Source organism: Misgurnus anguillicaudatus, chromosome 4, assembly GCF_027580225.2.
Source record: "Misgurnus anguillicaudatus chromosome 4, ASM2758022v2, whole genome shotgun sequence".
NCBI lineage: Eukaryota > Metazoa > Chordata > Actinopteri > Cypriniformes > Cobitidae > Misgurnus > Misgurnus anguillicaudatus.
In genome coordinates, this window is record NC_073340.2 from 33,316,396 (window position 1) to 33,341,871 (window position 25,476).

Below are 25,476 nucleotides of genomic sequence, written 5' to 3' on the forward strand. Positions count from 1 at the left end.
TCGACGAGGATTTCGTTGCAATTCTCAATCTTGAAGAGAAATATGCAGCGAAGCTCTCCCGCGGATTACTGACACCTATTGGTTATTTACTGGTACTACTGCCTTAACAATGACACTCCCAATGGATAAGGTCAGGATAATTTAATAGCATTTAATAGAGCCGTGTAATGACGTATAAATAATACATTTAGCAAAAAATTGTCTGATAGACTGGTTAATATACAACACATGACTTAATTTGGTATACAAACAACCAATTTGTAAGCAAAGACTAGGCTATGTAAAATGTGAATTCACTTTTATTAGTAACTTTGGTAAGTTTCAGATTTCAATTCATAAATAACCTCGATGGGGGGGCCCAAAAAATGCAGCCTGCCTAGTGTAGTCCATTTATTTAATCCGGCTCTGCAAGCCATCCTCCTAAAATTGCTGTGCGTCTATTTCAGGTCATAATTAATAATGACGAGCACACAGAGCTTTATGTCGTTCTGATTATATTTATCAAACAGCAAAAACACCTATTTACGTTAGCTAAAAAAAAGCGTGATTTAACATTTAAACTGATTACACTTGACCATGTAAACCCAGCTATTGTTTGCCTCATGGAGTACCACCCATCCAAATCTAAATAATGTATATATATATATATATATATATATATATATATATATATATATATATATATATATATATATATATATATATACAGTGTTGAGGGTAACACATTATGAGCAGTGTGCATTACATAATAATATTACTTTTCTGAAGTAACGAGTAAAGTAATGCATTACTTTTTGAATGTACACATTAATATTTGAGTTACTTTTTTAGTTAATTTATTTGATTAAAAAAATTATGTACTGAATTAAACTGAACGTACAGTAGTCACATTATGCACTATATATGTACACGCCTGTGTGGGAACAGTTTAAGTCAGAAACTGAGGCCAAAACTCGACATTTTTGTGATGGAAATATGCAACTTCTGAATGCAGAACTTTTCAGTCATAAAAACACCTGCAAGGCCTGAAAGCGATCAAGCCTCAGCCAAGAAAAAGTAACGCAAAAGTAACTATATAACTATATACATATATATATATATATATATATATATAATTTGTTGTTTAAAAGAAGCATTGGCAACTTACAAAAGGGACAGTAATGAATGGTTAAAACACATCTGTATGTTTTAGTCAGCTTTGCTAATTAAAATTAAACCGCAAGGACAGTGTAAGTCGCTTTAGCATTCAGCACGTCTTTGTGTATACGTCCGTAAACAAGTAAACGGCACAAATCTACTCAACAAAGAGTAGGTTTTAATTTGTGTCTGTGTCTGCTTTATAACTTTTAATAAACCTGCATCAAAACAGACAAAAAACAAGTTTAAATGTCTGTATCTTTAAATGCAAATGAGCTACAGCTTCTCACTTCCTTACAAACAGACAGTAAGTGCTTTCAGTTAAAATAGATCTGATTAATACAGTCTGAGATATAGTATAGTGGACAGAGTACAACTCACTGAAGGTGGAAACTATGGTCATGCAGGACTGTAAGTAGGCGGGGCTTTATCAGTGTGACCTCACATTGATAATAAAATCAAAAGGCATGTCTACTTTGGTTTAATGGGGATTAAAAAACAAGGAGCGGGGGGATTTTTTCATCGCAGGGTGGTTATGTTCACACACTGCCAACACTCATTATGTAATATTTCCTTAAAAGGTGCACTTTAAACAACAAATTTTGCAGAATTGTAGGCAGATGTGCATATGGTAAACTCACTTTTAAAGCAAGCATTGTCCTTTCAATACCGTTTATCGTGGTGCTGAAAAAGCAAGGCAATACATGATTTATATGATATGATATATTTGATTTGTGTTATTATTATTATTGGGCAGGTTTGTGCTCCCAGGAAACTGGCAGCATGTCTTAAGTCTTAAGGAAACTGCAGACGAAGACTATCAGCATGTATCTGGCATACAAAAGGTTCCCCATGAGCGAGAGAGAGTGAGAGAGAGAAAGAGAGAGAGGGATTTTTACAATGTCATACATTCCATTAATTCTTTTGCTCCCATCTCACTGCCGTTTCATAATTTCATATGCATACCCGATACCGGCTTACATTCCAGCATTGCTAATTGCAATTCAAACAATCAATTGAAGGCTATGTCGAGGTTACGCGCCTCATCTGTCCTCATCTGTCTCTTTAAATATTGCTGAAGGGCAGTATGGACTGACAAAGTGAATCCATAGCCAACACAATGATCCACACAAATATACTGTACTACAGTAACTGCAGTCGTGCAGAGCTTCACAATTCATGTACACCTACTAATACATCTACAACACCAGTCAATCATTTCTGAAATAAAGGATAGAAGTATAACGACATCTAAAAAAAAACAGATTTCTGTAAAGCACAGTCAGGTAACACACAAACTGTAAGACTTCCCATGCAGCCCTTGTGGAAACAGTATAATTTTGTACTTTACTTTCACTTTCCTGTTTATAAGAGCAGATATCCATCATTATGACAGCCTGCTGTATTTGACCACTTATTATAGCTGGCGGTTCATTTGGCCTGGTCAGAAGTTTGACTATTAAATGATTCATGTCCGGCATTATAAAAGTCAACATGGCTCGATCTCTCTCATTACTCATTTTGAAAAGAAAACAGTTTATTTCCTGTTCGATTAAGCTCAGTAATGACTTTATAATGCACACCCGCTAGATCAAAACTGACTTTGCCTGAACCACCTGCAATAAAACAATGTTTATGAACTGAATGATTTCTATAGAATAAGAACATTTGAACCGAACTTGTTGTTTGGAGATGCATATCGGCACTTTCTGTATCCAGACATCAACATATTGACAAACATAATGACAGAATATAATATTTACATAATGGCCGCTTGCATATAAATGTTTTGTATGTGAAACTCTATGTTTTAAAGTGTATGTTTATGTATGTTTCTATAGACAGACTTTTTTCATGTAAAATGAAACCAGGCATTTTTATGTAATGATGCCTGTTATTTATGATAATAGACATGTTTGATAGTCAGTGAAACATATACCATTTAATTAGCATATTATCTATTTATAAAGACAATACAATTCAAATTTTTTAACATATGTCAACTACCGGCAACATTTCTGCCAAAATCTTAATAAAAATAATTTTTTGTAGTAGTGTAAAAATGTAGTGTTTTCCGTTCTTCAATACGAGTTCAAATACATTTTAAAAAAATTCGTTTTAAAGTTTTTAATAGAAAATGTCTAAATATAACTAACTAATTTTTAAAAATTTGCCAGCACGGGTCACAAATAATCTGAAAAGAAAATTCATATACAAAACAATGGCTGACGGGTATGTCGAAAATATAAATAGACTAGTGTAAACATACATTTGCATAAAGTAGTGATGCACGGATGTATCGGCCACCGATATTTATCGGCCGATTTTTGATGAATTTGAAACCATCGGCATATCGGCAATAGCACAAAAAAGGCCGATACCGATTGTTTATTAATTAACTGCATAAAGAAATCCATTATATGTAAAAAATGAGTTGATGTTGTTAATAAAATAAATGCTGAATAGCAAAAACCACCTTTGAAGGTTGTCATGCTGTCTTATTATATTTGTTTTAGCTTAATTTGTCCCTCTCTTATTATGTTGGTCAGTTGAATGTTAATTAGATCCAATCCATGTTCAGTAAAAATAATTTGATGCAGAAATAAACTAGCCAACTGTAAAGTATTGTATACAAGTGTTTAATATCGGTATCAGCATCGGTATCGGCCAGAAGTTGTCTGTTTAAATCGGAATCGGTATCGGCCCAAAAAAATCCTATCGGTGCATCCCTAGCATAAAGCATATATATTTGTCCACATCCATGTTGATTAGAGTATTAACTCTTTCCCCGCCATTATGTAAATCTGTAATACCACGATTATCCACTTACCAATTTAAAAAAAAACTGAATCAAATGTTTTTTTACTAATTTTAAACTCTGTGTATGTTTTGATAATCATTCTGAATCTGATCTCTAACAAATTCCTTTTTGCTAAAAAAATATTTTTTTAAGAAAATACCCATATTCAAGAGTTTATAAGCAGAGAAATAAATATAGATAGGATGAAACAGTTTTTTGCCATTTTGTTTGTTTGTTTGAAAGCAGAGGGCCTGTTCTTTCATTTGATATATTTGTATGTTTATATATTTTTAGAAGAAAATTTCCTGGAAGGCATTTTGTGAAACTTTTTTGAAAATCTTTTCAAATCTTTTTAAATCTGGCAACTTGACTGGAATGAGTGAAAAACTTGAAAAGTGTTAAATTTTGAACAGATAAAAATGTGTGATTTATTTGCGATTAATCGCAAGTTAATTCATGACAATCATGCAATTAATCTAAATTAAATATTTTAATCGATTCTTTATTTTATTCATCTTAACAGCTTTGCAAACTTTCTCAATTTATTTTAGAGAGTTATTTACGGTTATATTGACGTTTTAAAAAATTAAGTCAATATCTTGTTGATCGATTAATGAAACACTTACACTCTTAAAAATTAAATTTGTGGGTTGTTTTAACCTATGATTGGGTCAAATATATACATTATCTAGGTTAACTTAAACCAACTACTGGTTTTGTCCACGACTGAGTCAAGGTCCAGGAAGTGCACACATCTCAATGGCAACCATGGTTTGAAAAAACAGCATTGTTCTCACTTTTAAACTTTATGTAGTACAGTTATCTGATCGCATGGCACATTATGTCACTCTTAACTTTAATGTTAACTTTTTGCCATCTTCGTTTCTTGTGTGAAAGCTGAGTCTGATGTATTACTTGTTTAAGTTACACTGCAATATATTTCCAAACGCCAAACCGTTATATACAGTGTGCTATGTGATGTTTCCACCTAATGCCTCCCTCAATTTATCTCTCTGACAGTCAATCTATACAGATAAATCACCTCCAAACCTTTCTCCCTCTCTCCCTTCCTTACTTTTAACACTTAAAGCAGCACTGTAACAAACCATTAAACATAAGTTTCCTCAAAGAAAAAATGACTGCAGTAAACTTTTGCCCACAGGAACAAGAAAGTCACAATGGCATTCGCCTCTCATTTCATGTGAAACTGAAAAGTGTTGGTGCCTTTTCCAAATAGAAACCAGGTAACCAACCATAACCCAACACAAAAAAGATCAATTGAGAAGGGTTTGGAGAAAATGATTACCCATCGTTTTCTGATTTGGAAAGTCTGTCGTTTCGGCTCGCTTTTATTCGTCTGTCATTGCTGGTGCAGAATAACGGTTTGTTCATTCATCTGTGTAGGTCAGATTTATTTTCTGCTCTGTCTGAAAAGGTTGTGCAGGCAATAAAGCAAACAGGAGTGTCGTACTCGAGCTCACGCGGACCAAAAGGTCAAGGCTAAGAATGACACATCTTACACAAAGCCTGCAGATTCTTAGAGATCTTTGTGCTGTCAGGATTTTGAGATGGAATGAGATGAATAAGTGATGTTGTTGTGAGCGTCTGCTGTATTTTGAATCATAGATCGCATCGATTGAATCGAGGACTGGGAAGTGCACACCTCTCAACCGCAAACATTGCGGCTTTATCGTCACTTTCTGTTATTCTGACATTGTCATACACCAAGAAACCAGGTGCATGAATCTCTAAGACAGGATGAATTTTTAACCAGCTTCTTTGTGAAAAAAGTGCTCAGATGAATAAAACAAAGGCTATAGAAGCTCTCACCTGCAGTATGAGCTATCCGTCTCCGAATAAACACTCGATCGCCTAGAACTCCAGAACAGTTTGATCTGCAGGAGGGAGAAAATACAAATGAGAGAGATGCATGGTTCAAAAATGCACCTAATGGGACATTTATTAGTAGATCACCATGATTTTATAATACTGCTGTAGACAGCGACCATCCAGTATGTCAGATCAATACATCAAACAGCATCATTTCCGAGTCCCTCTCTTACTGGATTTCAGAAACCCTGTTGGTTCTCTAGTGGGCCATCCGTAAAGCTGACACCATACTTAGAAATGACATTTCTGACACTGACAGTCCATAAATAATTTTAATTCAAGATATCCATTTTTACCTTCCACAAAAAATCCCATGAATTCATATCCGGCTGCAAAACCAATGTTGCATTGCTTCCCCTCAAAACATGATAACACTGACCCTATGGGTCTGCAACTGGGTGTTCGGGGCCCATTGTGGATCCCTGGTGGTATTACCAGGTGTCCTCCAAATATTGCTTGAATTCAAAAACTTTGGGGGGGTGACATTATGCAACAAAATGCATTAATAGGTTAATAATAAAAATGTATTAAATTATAAAAAACTTAACTAAAATGGATTTTAATTCATTTTCATTGCTAAAAAAACGTTATTTTGTTTATTTGGTATAATACAATGTGTTCGGGTAGTTCATGGTAAAAAAAACATTATTTTCCACATACCGTACATTTTTGTAGCTCCAGATTTGAAACGCACAAATTTGAAACGCTCTGTGTCCCTTATTTGCACGCTAATCTGTACGTTGTGATTGGCCTGAATACCTCTGATGTCAGCCGAAAACGTGACGCTCCTTACCATGTTTGAAAGATTCGGTTGCTAACAGGAGTTAACTTAGTGAGTCCGAAGCAGGAGGATGATAATGTCAGTCTTGTCTACATCACTAATCCCAGGAAGTAAACTGTTGCCTACAATCCGTGTGTTTGCTGTAGTCCAAGTAAGGAATAATTGACGTTGGCCCATTGAATGATAAGAAAATAATGCACACCCAAGGTGGTAATGCCGCACGTCGTGAAGCGGAGTGCCGTTACACCGCGGGTGTGTATTATTTTTAAATAATTCAAACTCAATTATTCCGCTTATACCACAGTTACCACAAACATTGCTCTGGTGCCTATTTTTAAGACTTTTAACAAGTTAGGTGTGCGGTTATCGAAAAATAATGCACACCCGTGGAACCTTTCACAACCAATCAGAATACAGTTTACGTTGGAGATGATGACTGGTGTCATAGTTTACTTTGGGGGTTGGTTCCTTTTTCATATTGTTAACATGTTCTAATACACATTTACACACCAAAGGAAATGTAAAATCGTGAATCGGACAATAGGTGCTCTTTAAAAGCTATTCAGTAAATTATGTGTTACTGTAGGTAGTATGTTAACAGTATGTGACTTTAAATCTAAAACAATTATTTGAATATTTTTGTAATGTAAGCATAATAACAAAGTATCTATATGAATACATCTACTGGGGTCCCTGGTCCTCCTCTCTATCCATTAAGGGGTCCTTGGCCTGCAAAAGGTTAAAGACCTCTGCTCTAGACCCATACAACGGACCTTGTGTTCACGTTCACCTGAGCAGAAAATTGTGACATGGGTCAATTTTGTTACCTAAATCAGAGGGAGAGAGGAATAGTGTGAGGGAGAGAAAGAGAGAGAGAGAGAGGCTAGGTTTACACGACAAAGTAGTAGAAAACTGAAAAGTACTTCCTTTGTGTTTCTGAAAAATTTAACGTGCACACAACAATATTGTTGAAAAGATCCACATTTACACGAATCCACAAAATCGACTACAAACCCTTTATTAAGTGTGACAGGCCAGTAGTTTGCGATGTTGCTTGTGTAGAAACACTAGACATCTGCACACACTGTATACAAATGCTCCACTGAGCAATAAACTCAAACAATCAAGACAGCGAAAGCATAAAGCAGTTTTGTTTAGATGGATGATGTTGTAGATTTATTACTACAAGTGACCCTGGACTATAAAGCAGTAATATTTTATAAACTTTGTTGGGGAAATGTTTATAAACTCAGAATCTTAAACAGCACAAACACGGTCCCATAGGCCACCATGTGACTATGGTTATACTGCTGCATGACTATTGACGGAATTAACACATGCGCATGACGTTTACATGGAGACGACAGGGCGTCGTTTTCAAAAACTTGCACTTTGAAACCTATCTTCAAATATTTACGGTTTTGGGACCTCAAAACACCATTTTTGTGTAAACGAACAGCGAAACCCATAAATACGTTTAAGTATACAAGTTGAGTCATAATAAATAAAGTGAAATGACACAGGGAATAAGTATTAAACACACTTAATGTGTTGGTGATTACAGCTTCTAGACGCCTCTTGTATGGAGAGACCAGTCGTCTGCTTTGCTCAGGAGTGATTCTGGCCCATTCTTCCACATAAATGGTCTTTAAATCTTGAAGGTTCCTTGGGCCTCTTTTATGAATTTTGATCTTCAATTCTCTCCATAGATTTTCTATGAGATTTAGGTCAGGTGATTGACTGGGCCATTTAAGCAACTTGATTTTCTTTCTTTGAAACCACTTCATTGTTTCCTTGGCCTTGTGTTTGGGATCATTGGCTTGCGGAAATGTCCACCCTCTTTTCAGCTTTCTGGTTGATGGCAGCAGATTTTTATCCAGAATGTCCCGGTACTTATTCCCTGTGTCATTTCATTTTATTTATTATGACTCAACTTGTATACTTAAATGTTCTGATTTCTTGAATTATATATTAACCAATATTTGGCTTGATGGTTACATCTGGTGGAAATTTTTGGTAAATTGCTAACTTAGAAATCCCCTTACTGATAAAAATGCTGATGTGTCAAATACTTATTTTGCCCGATGTATTTTTAAAGCTAATTCATATAAACTTGTACGCAGTTAATCGTACAAAAACATACCATTATCAACAAAAAATAATAACGAAACCCCACCCCAAAAAAAAAAAAAAAACGCCACTGGGGCAAAAACAAACTGGTTGTACAAATGTGGTCTTACGAACTAATATGGCACCTCTTGAAATATTTACAAATTGCCATGTGATAGCGTTGGTGTGTCAAGGAGGAAGGAATTTCTTTCTTTGATCCAAATTTCCCAGGTGACCAGGACACAAAGAGGATTTGATCTATGAGACTCAAACAGACATGCAAATAAATGATAGATTCGGTTTGCTACATTTAACCAAGGAACTGTGATGAGCTATTATCATAGTTGACCAGAAAATGTATATAATGTAAAAAAAGAAGCTGAGAAATGTCATAAAAATGTTGCTGTCAGTCCAAGGTCGCCTGAGCTCCTACAGAAATGGCAGAGTGCTGTTGACAGTATATGTTATTAGCTATAAAGGCCAGTCCTGATAAAAATATATATATAGTTTGTAATGGATTTTCAAAAGGAGGTGTTAGTCAGAAGCTCTACTGTCTGCTAACCCAAATGCATTTTCCAGAAAGAGCATAAAAAAGAAAGAAACACAAAGTTATCTTCTTCAACCCTCTCTTAACTTTAAAATTCATGTTTTCCATCTTAAGGTTTTGGATTTAGGTTATCCCTCATCAGTTTTAAATGGAATGCCACCAAACAGAAAAAGCCCCGGGAGGAATCTTTTCATACACTCTTAAAAATGCTGGGTTGTTTTAATCCATGATATGGATGTTTTCTAGGTTACTAAACCCTACGGTTGGATTTGTCCATATAACCATGGGTTGAATCAAGAGTGTATAACAATAAAAACAGAAAATATAACATGAATTCTGAAACCTCCCCATTTATCTTCTTTAGGAACACTCCTGCTTTTAGATTTAACAAGAAATGCAGTTCACTTCTGTAATGTGACAAACTCTATTGTAAAACTGGATTGTCAACAAAAGAAATGTAGGACAGGATTTGAATTCATCAATGTACCATAAAGCAGTCAAGCTAACCAAGTTTTTACAAAAAGTCAACACATTTTGAGTTAATTGTTTTGCTGGAAGTGGGAGATATTCAGTATTGTAGAAGCATGACAACTTGCACCAGTCTCCCCTTTAAATTATTTTAAAATAATTCAAAAGACTGGAGGCAATTATTTTGCTTATACTGTACCAAGGTTATCACAGACATTGCTCCATTGGTTATTTTAAGACATTTGACAGTATAAAGGTGTGCGGTTATAAAAAAAAAAAAAAAAAACATTTCTCAACCAATCAGAATAAAGCATTTAAAAGCCCTGTAGAAAACATGAAACAACAACTGGCTGCATATAGATAATCACTTACATAAAAACTGGCTGCCTGTACATTATCCCGCTTATTACACAGCTATTTACCTCATTATAAGGTAAGGAGCATTAAATCTTAATTTCAAATATTTTATTTGCTTATTCATCATGAATACAAAAATGTGAAGACAAGAAGTTCAAATATCACGAACACATAATTTGGTTTCATCATTTGTAAATATAATGTCATAGGCTATATGTTATTAACTTTTTCCCCACCATTGACGAGTTAAATCGTCAATTAAGAGAAAATGCTTCCCTGCCAATGACGAGTTTTTCTGGCAATCCATATTTCCGCTACTGTCCACCAGGTGGTGATCTTACTCAACTTATAAAACACAGAAGCAACTCTTTAGGTCAAACAGTAAGAACTCCATATACGTTTTGATAATCGTTCTGAATCTGATCTCTATCAAAACTCCTTTACAAAAATGCAATTATCTGAGCATTTTGCTCAAAATTAGGTATTTTTGAAGAAACCTTCCCCTATTTGAGAGGTGATAAAAAGACAACAAATGAAGGTAGGATGAAAGTTTTTTTTTCTGGAAGGCATAAAACTTTTGTGAAAATCACAAAAAATGCTGGCGCTGGCTGGCAACTTTTATTAAAACGCTGGCGGAAAAAGAGTTAAAAGACATAATTATATTTATTTTTGTGTAATGTTAAACTGTAATGGACAACCAAGGTGGTGTGCATTATTTGCAAAAAATTCAAAGGACCAGAATCAATTACATTTGACAGGTTAAGTGTGCGTTTTACAGAAAAAATAATCAACACCTGTGGAATATTTCTGAACCAATCAGAACAAAGCATTCAATAGCCCCGTGGTATATCGGTGTAACAAACTTGCAAATGTTGCAACTGGCCAATCAGAATAAAGCATTTTAGAGTGCCGTGTAATAAAGTTTTATAATTTCATGTTACCCTTTTAGTGAGTTAAGTTTGTTTTACAGTAAAACAGATGTAATTCAGTCTTACATGAGCATTTACCTCCCTCTCTCTTAGAAATAAACCAGATTTCTCCGCTCACACAAAACTGTGGGCTTTTCTAAAGCTTTACATTTATTCATTTAGAAGATCCTTTTATCAAAGCCACTTGCAAATGAGAGGACAATCTGTCAGACAAGCTTTGTGGTATCATATTGCTATCTTCAACCTAATAAAAAGTTTTATTACCACATATCTTGCATGTTTACAATAACGATAATGCAGTTTTAAATGAACTACTTTTAAACACTGTCCAGACCGTGCAGTATGCATACTCTGGATATGCTTTCTACCATGTTATGATTGTAGCAAGTAATGATAATGCTAGTATGTTTGTTCACCTATAACATAACACCTAACAACAACTGTGGGAATAATTTACTCAATTGGTGTTAAACAAATACAATTAAAGCATGAACAATACATTTCTAGTATGTGTATACTGTACATTATTTAAACATGAAAAGAGGCACCCAGATAACAGCTTTGGTATTTTGTTTCTGAATTTGGTCATTTCTTTGCTCTTGTAGCTTCATGGCCTAGAAAAGTGTCCATTTAATGAGTAGTAAGACCATCAGGGCGTTTCTATCATTCTGTTGTTTTGCATACTAAGGAATCACACATACTAATAATTTTGCATACTAATTTCTGCCTACTAAGCAGTATAGAAGTGTGTGATTAGATGCAGAGCAGATTTGGTTTTTTAAATCTTTGTCTCTCACCCTCTTACATGCACACACAAGTGTGACAACAAATTATACAATTTAAGACAAAGAACACTCTAAAAAAATAATTCTGTATTTTACTTTTTTAAGATGTCAAATAAATCTTTGGTGTCCCCAGAGTAGGAAACTTCTAGCTTAAAATACTAATTTATTTTTATTGTTTATTTTAATACATTTTTATAACATGCTAAAATTGCCACTTTGTAAGTGTGAACAAAAATGTGCCGTTTTGGGTGTGTCCTTTAAAATGCAAATCAGCTGATCTCTGCACTAAATGGCAGTGCTGTGGTTGGATAGTGCAGATTAAGGGGCTGTATTATCCCCTTCTGACATCACAAGGGGAGCAAAATTTCAATGACTTATTTTTTTCACATGCTTGCAGAGAATGGTTTACCAAAACTAATTTACTGGGTTGATCTTATTCACATTTTCTAGGTTGATAGAAGCACTGGGGACACAATTATAGCACTTAAACATGGAAAAATCAGATTTTCATAATGTGTCTTCTTGAAAACATTATTACTCAATGCATTTAGCTTGATAACTTAATTTTTTTCAAGTTCAAGTTTCAGGTTCCCAGTATGCTTTTGATAGTGAGAGTAAATGTAGAAATATGGTGTTATTTTATGAATTTTTAATCAAGATGAAAACCCAACAAGACTTTTGAATGTTTAATGTTCTGTACTTTTGGTATTTTAAGATGTTAACATTGTGCTAAAGAATGGAGCATTTGCTCAAGTTGAGAATTAGTGCATTATCTTTGTTTCAATCTTCAATCAGAGTGCATTTTGCTAAAAAATTATAAGACTGGTTGTCTTCCGTCACCTGACAAGGTGTTATAAAAAAAAATATCAATATTTTTAGTAGTTTTGTATAAATCAGTGTCCACAATGAAATCAAATTTAAAAAAATGTGGAAAAAACTAGTTAGAACAATTACATTTTATATGAGTATTCAACTTGTTTAAACACAATTTTCCAACTCAATCCAACTCAATATAGTTTGTTGGTTGAACTTAGGCAGGGTGCATGATCTCTGAAAGCTAATGTTGACATTTGAAATCATCTAAACAAACACATCCCTACCCCAATAGAATCTGGACCTTATTTTGATAGGCCCGCCCCACCAGTAAAGGTAATAACGAGGTTACAAATAAACGGTGTTAGTAACAGCGTTATTTTTGTCAGTAACGAGTAATCAAATAAATGACTGTTTTTTAAAAATCATGCACCCCACCTTTAATGTCAGAAGTAGTTGTCTTAACTTGTCTTAACTTAAAAAAATATGCAAACTGTTGCGTTCATTTTTGTTGTTGAGTTCAAGCAATATTTTTAGAGTGACAGTAAAATAACATCTGTCTCTGTGCTGTTGCCAAAGATTTGAACAGGGTCAGCTAATCCAGATTCCTGCCTTCATTATCAAAAAAGTCATCACCATTCAGTCACACCTCCATCTGGACTGACAATCACAAAAAGCCACTCAAGTTAATATCACACAAAATGTTTAATTTCTCACGTTTATGATCTTCTCCAATGAGACATCTGCTATACTCTACAGAACACATGGAAACGACACACAGAGGTGATATGTTCCTCATACCGGTGAACAACATCTCTTTGCTGACATCACAGCCTTGGGCCTCAGGGACTATAAGGACCTCAGAAACAGAAATATCAAATATGAGATTAAATACCATGTAAACACCAGCAAGCTTCAGAAAAGGAAACGTCTCTCCTGCCCCCCCCCCCCAAATGTTTGTTAAAAGTTATAAATCAGATCTCAACTCAACTAACCCTCTTGGTTAAAATCACTTTCATCGTTCAAATGCAGATTATTTATTAAAATAAAATGAATTAAATATTCAAGGACATAAATAAATGAAGCAAATGACCAAGACTATAGAAAAGTGTCAAGGAAGGAATCTTTGCAATGTAAAAGGAAAATTGTGCAACAACAAGTAAAACACTTAAACTCACACATAACTTTACAAACCTTTTTTTCTAACCCTAACCCTACACCAAACCCTCACATGCAGGAAACGATCTGCAATAATAGATTTCCAAATAAACATGGGAACCACAAAATGTCCCCATAAGGTCATAAATTACTGGTTTATTATAGTTTTGGGGATATTTTAGAGTTTATACGGTACACACACATACTCCCCAATTCATGAAACACATCATCACTGAGATGCCATTTATTGTATATATTTTAATAATCTGAAGAACCTTTTTTCACCTTAAAGAACCTTTTGTGAAGCAGAAAGGTTCTTCAGATGTTAAAGGTGCTTTAAAGAACCATTTAGACAGAAAACTTTATTTTTAAGAGTGTATCTCATTCATACAGCAAATCAAACCCAGGAGAGATTTTACTAAAGTTCACTGTCCAGTTCTTTACATGACTGCATTTGACAATGTATTCACAAAAAAAGATATGTACAACTACAAGTATAACCCAAGTTTACAGAGTACACATGAAGCGTTTACTGCATGTGTTTTACTTTAAGGCCAATCAAACAAAATTACTGAATTGAAAATGGATTTAAATCTCCGTTTCTGTCGTACTCTTCAAGACTAAGAGCACAATTCTCATTACCTGAAGAAATGAAATAAATGTTTTCATTGATTTCTTCCTGCTCTGTGTGCATGAGGTTTACAAAATGTTCTTGTGATTCCCGGAGAGATTTAATGGAACGGTGGAATTAATAAATAACTTGTTATTTTTTCCTTTTTTTTTTCGTTGTTCTCTCGATAGGAAAATCGAATATATTAAATCATGTGTTACATAACTCAAGGAAAAACCTGTGCTATGGCTTGATCTTTAATCAGAAAACTTTTGATTAATCCCTTTTAAAAAGTTTGAAAACGTTTTTGAGTACGCTCTAAATATATTTTTTTTAATTTAAAAAAGCAATTCGGATGAAAGATTACAAAACTGTTGACGTTTAGCTTTCTTGAAGGTTCGGCATTATTGTTGATTTACTTCTAGAAATGAACAAATATGTTTACGATCATGAAGAAACACTTAGTTCTTGTTTGTTTAGCATTCAGTTTTCAGAGAAAGAAACTTTGTTGTGTATATAGGTAAACTGAAAAGTTAGTACAGTACTTTTTATGTGAAAAATTTTACAAATCCATGACAGCACTGTCAAAAAGACCTGCATGTACACGGATCCATAAAGACGACTATTTTGTTGTATTATGTGTGCCAGGCCAGTAGACCATACTTTGTAAATAAACACTACATGCCTGCACACATTTGAAGAGTTTCGTTGCAAAACGAGATAACCACCGTTTTTTTAATTGTTCAGAAATCTCGTTTTTTTGGTTGTGCATTCCAATTAATTTCAATGCAACTGCAGTTGGTTTGTTTTCATTAAAACCTTCATTTAAACTTAAAAAATACAGCTAAGAAGCACCATAAAACAAAATAATAACATTATAACGTAATAATAAACATGTTTTGAGAAAACTCTTCATTTTTCTTCAGAGCGAGTAACACAAACACAGTATGCCACAATTATCATTTGGGTTATATTAACATTTACGCAGTTTACATGGAGCAACATGAACTCACGGCAAGTCGTGTTATAGTCACACAAAATTTTATCAATTAATTTATGTCCAAGGCATGAAATTCAGCTTTTTTCGTGACAATCGCACAATTTTTTTCTATAAATAGTTTCTTGTGTCCATGGCACAACTTTCTTTTTCGTGTCTTTTTTCCCCTATTTTTAAATCATTGTCGCTTTGGGTTTGGGTTAGAGTTCGGGTTAGGATTAAAAAAAGGAAGTCGTGCAACGCACACAAAAAACTATTCATAAAAATTTGTGTCACAAAAAATACATTTGTGCTTAAGGCACGAAAAAGCTGAATTTCATGCCTTGGAGACAGATTAATTGATCAAATTTTGCGGAGACAACAAGACACCATTTTCAAAAACCTGCTCTTTACCCATCTACAAAAGTTGACCGCTATCATGTAAACGAGCAGACAAACCGCATTAAAATGTTACCAAAATCATGCTGAATTAAATGAAGGGAGCGCAGTATACATTCTGGATCTACTGCATCCACCAGTTTTATTGTCATGTGACCAATGACCTACTGTATGTCTCACTAACAACAACTGTGAAAATAATTGACTTAGGTGTTAGTATAACTTAAACAAGTGAGCAAGCAGTCTTTTAAAGAACCGAACTAGCTAGATTGGCTTTGTTTGATGTTATTTATATGAGCACATCAATCATTGCTGGAAGAGGTTCAGAAGAGCGTGTATGGTTTCTGGGTTAATTGCGAGCCAGCACCCTAAATCACGGATGTTCATCTCTTGCCTGCTTTTCCAAACAGCAGGTTTGTTTTGTTTCACGTCAGTGATGCCCTGTGTTGGATCAATGACAGTGATTTTCCTCTCTCTTTATCAGTCTCTTCGCTTGTTTGACTCCCAGCCTTTGGTCTGATTTTGTGTGCTGCATACTGAGTTCCTTCTATAATGAGAGGCTAATGGATGCCAAACAGGGTCCAAAACTTTTCCCAGTAGGTGAATAGATAAAAGAACAAGTCTTATTCAGCGTTATTATTATTCTACTGCTATCGCACAAAATGTCGAAACATGGTAACATCTGACATTTTTCATTACTTCATTAAAAAAAAATCATGGTCCATTGCATATATAATAATATAGCATTGCAGTTGTTTTCTTATACATTTTTGACAGATAACACATGACATTGTGTCCCACACACCCGTATATACAGTATGAGATGAGTCAAACCACAGAAAAGTATCTTTTCTTTCTCGCATCCTTATTTTGGCAGCTTCATGCGAGCAATGTTCCACATGCATGTTGTTATATGGGTGATTCTCACAAAAAATTTTAAAATTTTTTAAAAAATTTTAAAAAAGATTTTAAAAATGTCAAGCATGAAAATGTAAAAATTGCTTAAATTTACTTTTTTTCCCACCAGACATTGAAAAACAAAGTCTGGAGTAAATGGGAACATTAATTTAAAAACTTTTACTTATCATTTAACACTTTTTGTAACATAATTTAAAAAATTAGTCCTAAAAAATCTCATTACCGCAACAGTTAGAAAACATCAACACTGACATATTTTCAAAATGACATGACAAACCTGAAAGGACATAATTTGGAGATTCTGCACATGCATTTAAAATCAAAGTATTATGCTTCTATTAATTAAATTAACATTTAATAAGCATCTGTTGCGGTAATGATAATCAAAATGTCGTGTAAGCATTCTGACAAGACAATATTTTAAATTAACTGTAAAAAATGATTTTACCTGGTAGCCATCTTGAAGTAACTGGTCCATGTGCTTGGTCACTCAAAATCAAACTTTATTAAAATTCTGTATGTGTGCTTAAACTGTTCTCAAAAAGTGTTGCGGAGGATGAGAACATCAGGCATGGACACATCATTTTCCTAATTTTTCTTCATTATTATTATACATGAATATTCAGTAAATATTTTTTCTGTCATCTAAAGTAGTCTAGCAAAACATCCATTTATTTTTTTCTTAATTTTTTTTGTTAATTTGATTAAATTACAACATAACGCATGTTCAAACACAGCCAGACACATTGTGGTAATGAGAATTTCAGCAGAAAATGAGATAAAATTTCAAATTATAAATTCTTATGTTGAAATCACACATTGTGCAAGGTAGAACACAGTATTGTGTTAATTCTGATGCTTTTTAATGTTACTATATTACACATTTTAAAGCTAAAATCATTAGTGTCGTGGTGTTTCAATGGTTTCGTGAGAATCACCCATATAGTAGTCTGGAGAAATATAACATAAAACTGAATTTAAATGCTGAATTTTTCACTAATCTAAACCAGTTTCCCCCAATCCTGGTCCTCGAGCACCCCCATCCCAGAAAGTTTTAGATGTCTCCTTATTTAACACACCTGATTTAACTCATCAGTTTGTTAGGGAGACATGGACTGTGTCCAAAACCGCTCCCTATCTCCCAAGTAGTGCACTATATTTGTGAACAGTAAAGAAAACTTTATTCCCTACATTCGCTCACTACTTTTTACCCACAATGCACATTGACTTATAGGGTACATTCGGCACTATATTTGTGAACAGTAAAGAAAACTTTATTCCCTACATTCGCTTACTACTTTTTACCCACAATGCACATTGACTTTTCGATAAAGGCCCTGTCCCAAATGGCACCCTACGGACTTGTGGACTTACTCAGAGTCCACGCTTTGATGGAATCATCTAGTGCAGATCTTAGGGACCCTTGATGCGAGTCCACGAGTGCACACCGGAGTCGTATTTTGGCGCACTTTATGTGGACTTTCGATTTCGCGGCCTAAAATTGCGCATGCTCGCTTAGTCTCATCAGTGCCCCCTTTGCACTGCAGCAGGCTTCACGCACTTTATCAACCCATAAGTCCTTGCAAAAAAGCAACCAGACCAATCAGACAATGGAAGGAAGGAGTTCACACTGATGGGCAACTTCTCGTACTATTTTTGGTGTGACGCTCTAGACTGTCCCAAAATACGACTACGGTGCATCCTCGTGGAATCGCGTCAAGGGTTCCTAAGGTCTGCACTACATGATGTCATCAAAGTCTGGAGTGTGCCATTTGGGACAGGGCCAGACTCGAGCATCACGCCGGAAATAGGAAAAAAGTGTTGTGAACTCCTCCCATCCATCATTTGGTTGCTCTTTCACAAAGCTTCGCTGAAGACTGCATCAAGGGTGCAAAGGGGGCGCTGATGAGCACACTTTGGAGTGTAAAAATGACAGATGGGACACCCTAGGAACTCGTAGACTAAGCGAGCCCGTGCAATATAAGGCCACGAGACTGAAAGTCCACATTGCGTCATTTGGAACAGAACCCTACACTCGCTCACTCACTATTTCCCATGATACAATGGGAGACGAACATGTAATCAGCTGAAGGATACTGACAGTAAACACCACAAATTTACGTTTATACACTTTTGTTAGTTTTTGTTCAACATGATCTCATAGAAAGTCACACAAAATTGTATTACCTTATTCGCGTCCGTGGCACGAAATTCAGCTTTTTTGTGCCTTGAGCATGTCTTTTTCATGACACTATAAATAGTTTTTCGTGCCCATGGCACAACTTTCTTTTTCGTGTCATTTTATGTATTGTTTTTAACCAATTTTTAAATCATTGTCACTAGGGGTTGGGTTTAGATTTGGGGTTTGAGTTAGGATGTAATTTTATGTCTTGGTTTCTACATGTTTTTCTTCCGCTTTTAAAACTATTCTCGCCTGGAGTTGGGGTTTGGGTTAGGATGTCTAAAAATGTATTTTTTTTTCTAACCCCCCCTCCCCCCAAAAATAATTTCTGACCCCAAGCGACAATGGTAAGAATATAGGGGAAAAAAACAATGAGAAAACAATACATAAAATTAAATGAAAAAGACAAACACAAGAACTTATTTATAGAAATTTGTGCAAGTGTCACGAAAAAGACATTTGTGTTTTTGTGCCATGGACACAAATAAATTAATAAAATTTTGCGTGACTATAGAAAACGACTTTCCATGAGATGAGTCTGTTTGTTGTCAGTTATTATCTACTTAAAAAAGAAACAAATTAAAAATAAATGTCAAATATAATACATTATGTATTATATTTTTTATAAAAATAACATAATAGTAAATAAATATGACAAGCAGTTGTTTTGTTCTCTTATTATTAACTAATACAATAAACATGACACGTGACAAACAGTAAGAGACTAAACTCTCTGACGCATCGTTTACTTCTCCACCAAATAGTGGACTCAAATGTCATTCTCTATATAGAGAATAATTAATGGTTTCAGACACAGCAATGTTAACCATTCTGGAAGGAGGCTGATGAATTGAATCAGGTATTTTAAATAAGCAGACATCTAAAACGTTCTGGGAGGGGGTACTCGAGGACCAGGATTGGGAAACACTGATCTAAACAATGTGCCATTTGATCAATAATCATTTTTGGTTTTAGATCATCTGGTGCACAACATGTGGACATACAGGCCTAAAAATCTATTTATGTTACCACAATAAATACAACATATCAAAGCAAGTGCAAACAAATAATGCCTTTTAAACAACAATAAATAAAATATTTTTAACCAGCTGGCCTAAATGTCAAATTATTTGCTTGAAAAATGTTTTTTAATTCATCATTTATTCTACTTGGTTTTATATGTTGTTAGCGCAATGACATTCACACATTTTTAAGTGTGGTTTAAGTGTGAAAACACTTAGAGTTGCTGTGTATATATTTACAGAAATACCATTCATGTCATTAAGAATCTGGAAGGTTTAAGATCAGATCATTACTAATCATTTAACTAATCATCAAGTTTTTTACTTGACAACATAACATCATGATAAGATTAAATTCTAATGAACAGCACCATCTGGATGTATAGATATTACAAACCCGATTTTCCAGTTTATTAAATTTTCCATTGGTAACCATGTAAACTGAAACCCTATTAGTGTGATAACAAGCTTAAATAAGTGTAAAAATGTAATAAGCATGTCTACTACATCAGAGTGGTCTGTCTTAAAAAAAAAAACTATTAGATTCAAACTGTTATTCATCATATTGTAACCAGTAGATGCAGTCCATATTGAAACAGTCAGCATTGCTGACACAATCTGCATGACCTCTGATATTCAACGACAAGGTGCAAAAATACCTCCAGCTGCTTAGACACGGTGCAGCCCATAAGCCGAACACCTCACAGCCAAGCGGTCGAAAAATCATTGCGCTCCTGTGTTCTCATGTCAAAGACAAAATCTATAAATGACGTCTTATCCCTACAGCAGCATCGTCCTCATCTTTCATAATCAAAACCAGATTTAAAGAATTATTGTAAGAAAGCTTTGTGTCAGATATTAAACCATTAAACCACAGTGATGTGCCACATTGCAACATGCTAAGTATTTTACAAGGTGACTAATTCGTATAACTACATTTGTACATTTTGGTACGATTTGCCTTGACCCCTGTGACATTGGGGTTAGGGGTGGGATTTCATTATTGTTTTTATGATAATCGTACATTTTTGCATGATTAACTTGTATACTGTATCAACCCATAAAATATGTACACATTCTAATGAGATCAGGCTGGCTAATATCAATGGACTTATGTCATGTGCTGTCCCATTCACTTTAATGGATACATAAGAACAAGGAGATACATACACTCACCTAAAGGATTATTAGGAACACCTGTTCAATTTCTCATTAATGCAGTGCTTCTCAATTATTTTCTGGCACGCCCCCCTAGGAAGAGGTAAACATTTCGCGCCCCCCCCAACTCTCCGCCTATACTTTAAATAATATAATTTGTCTATAAAATTAAAAATATTATAAACATTGTATCCTTATTAACATTGAGAAAACACAAATAGAAAACACAAAATAATTAACATCGATCAACTTACAACAAAGAATAACTTTATTAACATTGTTTTTTAGTCTGTAACAGAAAAGACTTCAAATGCATCAATTTGCCTGAAATAAAAAAATCAATCCTTATTTAAAGTATAATATTTTTTGACCATTTGATACTGAAAAATTAAATATAATCAATAAATAATAATAAAAAACACAAGCGGCTTATCAGCGTGATTGGGGTGTAATGTCTTTAAAAATCACTTCCTGAAAAAGTATTTTCCCTGGGGTCTCGCGCGCCCCTCCTGGTGTCAGTTCGAGCCCCCCCTGGGGGTCCCGCCCCACTATTTGAAAAGCACTGCATTAATGCAATTATCTAATCAACAAATCACATGGCAGGTGCTTCAATGCATTTAGGGGTGTTGTCCTGGTCAAGACAATCTCCTGAACTCCAAACTAAATGGCAAAATGGGAAAGAAAGGTGATTTAAGCCATTTTGAGCGTGGCATGGTTGTTGGTGCCAGAACGTCCGGTCTGAGTATTTCACAATCTGCTCAGTTACTGGGACTTTCACGCACAACCATTTCTAAGGTTCACAATGAATGGTGTTAAAAGGGAAAATCATCCAGTATGCGGCAGTCCTGTGGGCGAAATGTCTTGTTGATGCTAGAGGTCAGAGCAGAATGGGCCGACTGATTTAAGCTGATAGAAAAGCAACTTTGACGGAAATAACCACTCGTTACAACCGAGGTATGCAGCAAGGCATTTGTGAAGCCACAACACGCACAACCTTGAGGCAGATGGGCTACAGCACCAGAACCCCACACCGGGTATCACTCATCTCCACTACAAATAAAAAAAGTGGCTACAATTTGCACAAGCTCACCAAAATTGGACAGTTGAAGACTGGAAAAATGTTGCCTGGTCTGATGAGTCTTGATTTCTGTTGAGACATTCAGATGGTAGAGTCAGAATTTGGCGTAAACAGAATGAGAACATGGATCAATCATGCCTTGTTCCCACTGTGCAGGCTGGTGGTGGTGTAATGGTGTGGGGGATGTTTTCTTGGCACATTTTAGGCCCCTTAGTGCCAATTGGGCATCATTTAAATGCCCAACCTACCTGAGCATTGTTTCTGACCATGTCCATCCTTTTATGACCACCATGTACTCATCCTCTGATGGCTAATTCCAGCAGAATAATGCACCATGTCACAAAGCTCGAATCATTTCAAATTGGTTTCTTGAACATGACAATGAGTTCACTGTACTAAAGTGGCCCCCACAGTCACCAAATCTCAACCCAATAGAGCATCTTTGGGATGTGGTGGAACGGGAGCTTCATGCCCTGGATGTGCATCCCACAAATCTGCATGATGCTATCCTATCAATATGGGCCAACATTTCTAAAGAATGCTTTAAGCACCTTGTTGCATCAATGCCACGTAGAATTAAGGCAGTTCTGAAAGTGAAAGGGGATCAAACACAGTATTAGTATGGTGTTCCTAATAATCCTTTAGGTGAGAGTATAATGTAACTCTCATAGTACAGTAAATCTGTTCCAAAACGTAGTAAGCTGCCCACCTAGACAGTATTTTAATACACTTAAAGTTTTGACAGTTGAAAGGTAAATGTACAGTGTTATGGATAATTAACATTAGTCACATGCTTACGTCAAATCCTATACCAGGAGCAGCTGTGAGTCTCCTTTGCACTTTACACCTTATTCACATCCAAATTAGTCACTTCTGGGGTTTCAGATCTGCTAGGCTGCTGCCAATGTAGGCGTCAGACATCAGAGCAGCTCAATATATTTTGGAAGCGAGTTAGCGAGCAACTAATTATGATTTTGAAATCTCTGGTTCTCAAATAATGGAAGTGATAACAAGCCCCTGAAATCATGCAAGCAGCAGAAACAGCAGGGGTACCAGCGGGGACGCTCAAAGATGCCACAAAAAACACTTGCTTCCTTTAATATACAAGCTGTGATTAAATTATGATTTATGAATAAAAATGTAAAATGGCCGAGGGCTGCAGCACAATAAATCTAAAAATAATAAGAAAAAAACATTATAAACCAAAACACAGTGCGTAATTAGATTTCATTGTGTTTGAAAATGATTATTATTTTTAAAACATGCCTATGACAATCGTCTTTTGAAAGCCAAATTGAATTTCATTCTTTAAAAACAATCTGTACTAATGACTTGCAATCAATGGTTTTCCATTTCTTCCAAATATATGATTCATTCAGATTCTTATTGGATGGAGCACTGATAAGGAATATTTCATTCAAAAATTAAAAACTCTCACAGCACAAATAATTTATATTACAACGCCATCATGACGCATAACGCCAACATGACAAAGCTTCTATAGCACATACTGTATATCATTAAAGGTCACATTCTTTCTGATCCCATTTTTTAAACGCTAGTTAGTGTGTAATGTTGCTATACATAAATAATAAATAATAATAATAATGTATGCATAAATAATAGCATAAATAATACCTGTAAAATGATAAAGCTCAAAGTTCACTGCCAAAAAAAAAAACGTTTCATCCTACCTTCATTAGTTCTCTTTTTATCACCTCTCAAATATGGGTAGGTTTTTTTAAAAAAATATATTTTTGAACAAAAAGCTGAGATAATTCCATTTTTGTGAAGGACTTTTGATAGAGATCAGATGCAGAGCGATCTTTAAAACATACACGGAGTGGATAATAGCGGTATTGCGGAAATTCTCGTCATTGGCTGGGAAACATTTTCTCTTGGCGGAGAAAGAGTTAAAAATTTGTTACCACCAAAATCAGTATTGTATCAGGTCAGCATTAAAAAGAAAATTCTTAATTTTACGCAAAATCCAATACTCGCCGTGTTATTCTGTCATCTTTTCTCCTGAATGCTAGTTTTCCTCATCTGCTTTGTGATCAACAAACAAAAACAAAATAATAATTTTAATGACATTCTGTGGTGGGGAATAAACGTAAGCCATTCGGGCACTCGGGCGACGGAAAAATGTCGTCTGTTGCTTGTTCTCACACGACAGCATCAAGGTTCTGTCATGCTAACACATTGACCCCAAAGGATCTTATGAAAAACTTTCCATTGTTTTACTCGAAATCAACGAAAATCAAGCAGGACCAAAACATTTTACAGCTGATCGTTGTCAAAAAAGTTCAGCGACGACGTCCCAAATATAACAGCAGCAATGACAGTGTTCTTAACAAAGTAAGTGGTTTGATTAATGCTATTAAAGGAATATTCCATTTTCTTAAAAGAAAAATCCAGATAATTTACTCACCACAATGACATCCAAAATGTTGATGTCTTTCTTTGTTCAGTCGAGAAGAAATTATGTTTTTTTTTTTGAGGAAAACATGTCAGGATTTTTCTCATTTTAATGGACTTTAATAGACACCAACAATTAACACTTAACTCAACACTTAACAGTTTTTTTCAACGGAGTTGAAATCCCAAACGAGGCATAAGGGTCTTATCTAGCAAAACGATTGTCATTTTTGACAAGAAAAATAACAAATTTACACTTTTAAAGCAATAGGTCATCACGTCAAGAGGTCACAGAAGACGAACGCGAAACTCCACCCCAGTGTTTACAAGTGTGTTGACAACTGATACTAATTAATGTCTTTGTGTCAGTTTATTGTTTAAAATGGTCCGCAAATGTGCGTTTTATATATGCAACACGTGACCTCCCTAAGTCACTACGCATTTACGTTAGGTCACGCTGGAATGGATCTAGACGAGAAGTTGTGCTTTAAAAGTGTATATTTGTTATTTTTCTTGAGAAAAATCCTGCAATGTTTTCCTCAAAAAACATAATTTCTTCTCGACTGAACAAAGAAAGACATCAACATTTTGGATGACATGGTGGTGAGTAAATTATCTGGATTTTTCTTTTAAGAAAATGGACTAATCCTTTAATGTTTATTTTTTTCTAATCAGTGTATAACACTAGTCAACTAAATGAATATAACATGGCAAAGATAAATGCACATTTATATATTGATTCAATTATAGCATTTTGAAAAAAAAACTTCTAATGGATTTATTGCATTTGGCAAAAAAATATATATATAATTATAACAAATCTCTGAAAATCAAATTATGGATTATGGTTTTCATCTTGTCACTTTCTTAGTATAGAAAACAAGTTTTAACTGAAATTAGTCAAAATGGATTTATTGCGTGATCGAACCAAACTCTTAAAA

General features: G+C 34.9%; 1 long non-coding RNA gene across 2 annotated transcripts in view; it reads right to left on the reverse strand.

The window, feature by feature from the left end:
- The window catches only part of LOC129421139 (uncharacterized), an 82,754-nt gene that overhangs the window by 47,461 nt on the left and 9,817 nt on the right, over positions 1–25,476 (reverse strand). The window contains exons 2-3 of one of the 2 annotated variants that reach the window (XR_008636989.2): positions 5,768–5,832; positions 4,762–5,683 (exon numbers count right to left, since the gene is read on the reverse strand). This is a non-coding gene — a long non-coding RNA (uncharacterized lncRNA). Of the gene's footprint in view, positions 1–4,761; positions 5,684–5,767; positions 5,833–25,476 lie in introns of those variants that run through there. The other variant, XR_012369136.1, reaches the window with a different exon arrangement.